Genomic DNA, 7,328 nt, shown 5'->3' with positions numbered 1-7,328 from the left:
CTCTCGGCCACCCGTGATCCTGCCACAGTAATCGAATTTCTTCTACTCTTTCGGTTTCATGTGCCTAATTTTTCTATTCTTTCAAAATTTCTCATTTCTTGAGTTTCAAAGCATCTCTATACAGAGATAGTGTACTAAATTTCATCCAACTCGATTCAGTGGTTTAAGCGTGATGAAGAGACAGACAGACTACAAATTAGTACTGCTTAGAACAAACAAATAATCATAGTCTTCAGCTTTATAATATTAATCGCAATTTGAGACTTTGCTATACGAACATTAAATGGTCCTTTAAACCGGCTTATGATAAAGTCAATATTCGTCACAAAATTCTTTGAAATTTTATTTAAGTAATACCTGTATTATCATTTTACAGCAAGCACAAGGAAGAAGAAACCAATATCGACGGGTAAATTTAATTACTACATGTTTTTGTATAAACGGATGTTATAAATGTGATACTTAGACTTTTGCGATTTTGTTCGAATTTTAAACTGTTTATTTCTTTACAGGATGATGATGATGATGATGATGATAGACAGGTTTGAAATTCAAACAGTTTTATTAAAATCACCAATCGCTGTCATTCAATTATGGAGTATAATGTAGTCTTATACTAATTTTTATATACTATGTTTTTGGAAAATACTTAGTGGGAATTGGCTTATGAAATATTTGTTTTCAATTTAAGATATTAATATTGTAATCTGTTTATCTTTTTACAGCAATATTACAGGAGGCATCAACATCAACAGGTATTAAGCTGATCTCATAAAGCTAAAAAGTTATTTCTGGGGTTTACTGCCGTTAGGCCCGGAAATTCCTTCCAGGTTTCTGTTCTCACGGAATTTCCGGTAGAAACACTGTCTTTTGCCAAAAATTTCTTTCAAATCAGTACAGTTGTTAAGCACCAATAAAATAATAAGATATAAAAATAATGATTATTTTTCAGTTGGATGATGATGATGAAGATGATAGACAGGTTTGCTAGTTTATGTTTTACTAAAACTTAAATTTATCAAATAATAAATTGTATATTCAGTTTCTCAGTATTAATATATTAAGATAAATAATACAACCATGGAATTTTTATTCATAGAAGGAATATAGGCGCAGACTGCAAAGCCTTAGCCTAAAGGTAATTATTGTATAATTAACCTAAATTATATTATAATTATTTATTTATTGAAGCAAATAGCGAAAATTGAGTTTACCTTTTTATTTCTATTTAACTAAATATAATCCGTTAATTTCAGCTCATCGATGACCGCGATGATGATGTAAGTAATTTATTGTTTTTACTCGAAATGTAAATTAATATCACTATGTCTGTCTGTCTCTTCGTCACGCCTAAACCACGTAACCGATTTGGATGAAAGTTGCTTCAAATATAGTTTGAGACCCCAGAAAGTACATAGAATAATTTATAGATAACGAACATAGATAGCAGACGTAGGGCTAGTTTATGCGTAATACTATGCAACTAACGTTACTGAGAAAAAAAACTTCTAAAATAGGGTTGAAATTTTTTTAATAGACTTTTATTAAACCTTGATCACATCCGGTTTCACTGTTCTTTCTATAAAATAATTTTAACCTATAAAATAATCTATAAAAATACATTCTCCAAAGAGTTTTATATAATGTATTAAACTCTTTGGTTATTATGATTGTCTATGGATTAAGTGTATATTTATCTGTTTTATTCTGTTATTGATAACAGAGACGGGAAGTACGTCTAAGGGATAGAAAAGACGAAGACAACGAATCTCTGAGGGTATGTACCATTTTCTTACTATTAAAATACCATAATAAAAAGCATGTGAAACGTTTTGGAATATTAATTAACTTTCTTTTTCAGGCTCCAACACCGATCCGTCCTGTAAATATTTAATAATTTTTAGTTATTTTTTATTTATTTTCCAAGCAATACCATTAAATATGTATCGTAAATAATGTAATTTAAGTTTAATCCATTATATAATTACTGAGGTAGTAGAATATAAATTTAACTTTTCGAATGAAATTTCTACTTTTTAAACGATTTCATAGAATTCATTTTAAATTGTGATATAGCTCCGATGGCAGACTGTATTCTGCATTTTTCCAAGTCTTTTACCAATTTTTCTTAATCTTTCTAGAACTTTAAGAAACCAAAATAGTCCTTTTCTTACTTTTCATGATTTTCTTTAAATAAATATTTATATCTTCCTTTTTACTACCTATTATTATTATTATTATTGATTATCTAAGTTATTTAATTTGAATGAAATTAACAATCAATACTTTACCAGCATCCTGATGACGGTGTAAGTACTCTTTTTAATTGATGTAATGAAATAAGCTTTAAAAGTCAATTATACTCATAATCGTCTTAATATTTCTTTTCAGAACTCAAATTTAGACTTACTTGCAAGGGAATTAGATCAAATTGCCTCGGTAAGATTCAAGCAATTAATGTTATTTAATAATAAATAAACATTATTTAATAATGATTTATTTAAAAGTATTTAATTACTAGATATTTATGAAAATTATATTTCAACTAATTTTTTTTCGTAATTTTTTAAGTAATATATTTTGTATTATTTCTTCATTGATGTCTTATAAAAACTACTTACATACTGGCTGTTAAAAAAAGAGGTTTATTTTTGTTTTAAAGTAATTAATTTATTCTAGTAGGAGCAATAGCCTACAAAACTTGGAAAATACTAAAATCATCGTTTTTTTTATATTTCAGAAGTATAAAGGTCGTGGTGTAAGTAATCCGTTATACATTAATTAATTGTTACTATTTAAAAGTTATAAGAGTAAATAAAACAATAAGATTTATCGTTTCACAGGTTTTGAAGGTGTCTTACGTGAGTAATAACTTCACGAGGAAAAAATTATAACTACAAATTTTTCGACTTACGCATTAGTATCATAAAATATAATTCTGTCGGTCGTACGTGACTTAAGTTTAAATTTCATTTTGTCATCTCAATCTTTATTGTTATGAATTATATTAAAACAATGTTTTCTTGTTTCAGAAACCAGCTATTATAAGTCATGTAAATAAGTATTTTCTATTTATTTAATTTTTATTTCATATTACACTCGTTGTATAAAACTATAAACGAATCGAAAAAATACGAAATCAATTATTGATATTGTTTTTTTCACGGAAAGAAAAGCTAGAACATGGAGGATATATGAAATGATTATCTACACACTAAAACCCTCAGAATCCTATTCCTACTAATATTATAAATGCGAAAGTTTGTTAGGATGTGTGTCTACTGAACCGATTGCAATGAAATTTGGTACGTAGACAGCTGGACAACTGGAATAACGTATAGGCAACTTTTTATCCCGATTTTCCAACATGATAAACCGCGGGTGAAACCGCGGGGCGTAGTTAGTATATCATACGATCGGGAATCTAATTAGAACTTCTATAGATACTAGATACAAACATTGTTATTTTATGTTTTGGATATATATTTTTTTTTGGTGATTTACAACTAAAAAACCAATAAGCATGTAACAATCAGCGTCTTAAATAGTACCTTTAGCGAAGTGACAATTGAATATTCCTTTTTTTATAGGTTGCTGGATCAAAAGTACACAATTTAGGCGTAAGTTACTTTATTTAGACACAAATTATAATAATATAGTTTTCATACAAAATATTATAAGATATATAGAATTAGAGTATAAAAAATGCAATCTGGGAGCCATTTTTATAGATTTTTTGTTTATATTTTTAAATATTGCAGAGTTTGAATTTCAAATATGTAAGTACAGTTACTACTAGTGGTAATAAATTAATTTAGAACTTAATAAAGATCAATGACATTACATTATTTTGTAAGATTTATACCTATCAATTTAATAAATCACATGTTAATTGTTACAGTATCCTCCACATGAAGCCGCACCCATTAGACCGGTATAAAATAGAATATTCTTTTTTGTTTAACGTAAAGTTGAAAAAAATATACTTAAGTGTATGAATTAATCAATTTTAGATATATGAAACAGCGATTCGTCTTTGTTGCCCTTTTATTAGATGTAAATATTATATCGCTTATTAATATGTTTATTATAGTTTAAAGTTGTATGGTAGAACTATGGTAGAAAATAAAAGGAAAATAGTATAAAATTTGCCTGCTTCCTGTAAGTATATTGTATGTATGTAGTACATAATTATTCTATTATTTTTTTATTTCAGTCTAGACCTGTTAGTATCAATTCCGTGCCTAGAGCGGTATGTACTTACTATTCTATTATATATATATATGTGTTTGTATTTATAAAACGAAGTCTATATTAATATTATAAAGCTGAAGAGTTTGTTTACTCAGGTACTACTGGTCCGATTTGAAAAATTATTTCAGTATTATATAGCCCATTTATTGAGGAAGGCTATGGGCTATATATGTCCCACGGGCGAAGCCGGGGCGGCCCGCTAGTAATAGATAAACGCGAAAATAACTCTGTTTGTATCACGCTTCTTAACAACTAAGCTACTAAATCGATTTGTATGAAATTTGGATTTGTAGGACCATTTCATTTCACCCTTCCCAGTGCATTCCTTCTTTCCAGTCTTCAATACTTTACTCATCCCTTTCCTCTTAATAACAAGTAGCGTTGTCCATGGGCGGTGGTGATCGCTATCCATCAGGCGAACTACCAGCTCAGTTGCCCGCTCCCGGCATAAAAAAATCCGCTATTATACACAAAACATACAAAAAAACTGGACGGAGTGGGGACAAATAGCCTAGTATTATATATTCTTTTATTATTGCTTTATTATAACTAACTAAAATTTCAGGAGCCAATCCCTCTGCAGAGACCGGTTAGTGATACCACAGATAACATGTACTATAGATAGAGTAGGTCACTCATTATTAAATAGACATACAAAAACTTTAATTACTAATTTATTCGAAACAGTTTCTTAATGTAAGCTTATGCATCTATAGACTATACTTATACCTATTACTTATTCGTACTAATAATATGAAAATGTAGAACTTGTTTGTTTGAACGTGCTAACCGCAGAAATGCTGGACCGATTTCAAAAATTCTTTCATCATTGGATATGTACGTGATCCCTGATTTTATCGGTTATAATATATTACGTACAACGGGTCGGGGAAGTTCGTTAGTTGGATTTTATATACCCATGCTTTTAAAAATAATAAAATGAACGATAGATTATAATTATAGATTATAATTATATACAATAAATTGAAATTAAATTCCAGTTTGCTGTGCCTCTACAAAGACTGGTAAATATAATTCATACATATTTTTGTAGATTTAGTTACTAATGAAAAAAGTCATACGAAATAAATCCTACTAATATTATAAATGCGAAAGTTTGTAAGGATGTGTGTGTTTGTTGCTCGTTCACGCAAAAACTACTGAACCGATTGCAATGAAATTTGGCACGTAGATAGCTGAACAACTGGAATAACATATAGGCAAATTTTATCCTGATATTACTACGGGATGCGGACTTACGCGGGTGAAACGTCGGGGCGCAGCGAGTATAGAATATACGCAAAATTCTTGAATAATAATTTTAAACATTTTAGTTATCTTCGCGACCGAAGCATGAAGCTCTCATAAATAAGTAACTTAATTAAAATACTTGTTGTTACTTGTTACACGAGTACGACACATTCTAAATAAAATACTAGGTCTAATTAATTGTCCGAACGTTTTAAACGCGGGTTTTATGACTAAGTTTTGTTTATAATGTTCAAAGAAATTTAATATTATTAGGTTTTTTATAAATAACAATACATCGTGTATGAAATCGGGAAAAAACGTAGCTATATAAATATAATATTTTTTTTAATTAAAATGATGCAGTATTTTCTTGTTTGATTTTTCGATTTTACGCGATTCTTTCCGTCTTTCGAAATGTTGGTTATATAATATCATGAATATATTGCGTTTTAAAATACGTTTATAATTTAAAATTTCTTACTATATATGTGGTTCTTTTCAGCCCGGTTTAGCCAAAACTAGCCAAGGATCGAAACACGTGAGTCTAGATATTAACAGAAGAATGGTAAACACATACAATAAAATTAGCATTCTTGAATCCACCACTATACAAAAAAAAAATCATTACTCGGTCTATCCTCGCCTTTCTGTACTCGGTGTCGAGTGACGGACTTACGAACAGAAAAATATAGATGTATATGAAGATCAGTTAGAAGAGGTAGCTTGCTAAAACCGACTCCTTTAGAGTCATTATGAAGCAGTTTTTAGAACAATCAAGGATCGGCGACAATATAATAATTTTATGAGTTTTGTTCCTTCCGTTTTAAAGTCTATAGTTTCTACATACTTATTTTTTTAAATATATTTTACAATTATTCATAAAGTTTATTTTTATGTCATAGTGGGCGGCTGAGCTGGTGATTCGCCCGATGGTAAGCGATCACCACCGCCCATGAATGTTCGCAGAGTTAGTGTTACAAAGAATGGACTGGGAATTATGAGAAATGGAAACGAAACTCCGGTTCCTCCACTCACCGTACGAAACACTGCAGCATGCTATCATTTCACGCCGGTCTTCTGTGGGGGGTGTGGTACCTTCCCCGGTGCGAGGTTGCCCAATACGTGCCGATGCGTCTTCAACTGTCACATCACTGTGGAAATATTTATTATATGATATTGTAGAACTACTTAATCCATATTTATTTTTGTTTTAGAATAACGGATATGTCTTATTGGTGAGTAAGTACCGACTTGAATGAAATATTGTGTTTTTATTTGTATGTCCGTTAACCAAAACTGTAAGTCTAATATTTTATGTGATTTATTTAAATGTAAATGTCAATCCAAAGGTAAGTCATAATGTTAACATTAAAATAATTTAATTTTTTAGTTTTATAGCATTAAAATGCTTTATAAATGAGATTTTTTTAAAGATTAGAAAGAAAAATTAACACGAGGTAGTCGCGTGGGGTCTCCCGTAGTCACATGGAACCGTAACAGTAGAAGAAATTCGATTGCTGAGGCGGGATTAAAGGTGGCCGAGAATAGGCGTTACTACGATTTGGCAAAATGATGCGGTGTTGAATCCCGCCTCGTGATCAATTATTTTCTATTCTTCAAAAATTTCTCAATAAAATATTTACTAGCGTTTCACTCATTAAATTTATTTATACACATTTCTATAACAAATAGGTTATTAAGTTTTTTAATTAACATATTATGCATGTGTTAGATATTCATAATGCGCTTGATTGCTTTTTTATAAAACGTTTTCTAACTGTTACATTGCAACTAACAAACATCACAAATCGCATTTAACCAAA

This window comes from Zerene cesonia, chromosome 22, assembly GCF_012273895.1.
Source record: "Zerene cesonia ecotype Mississippi chromosome 22, Zerene_cesonia_1.1, whole genome shotgun sequence".
Lineage (NCBI taxonomy): Eukaryota > Metazoa > Arthropoda > Insecta > Lepidoptera > Pieridae > Zerene > Zerene cesonia.
Note: the sequence above shows the minus strand (reverse complement) of the source record.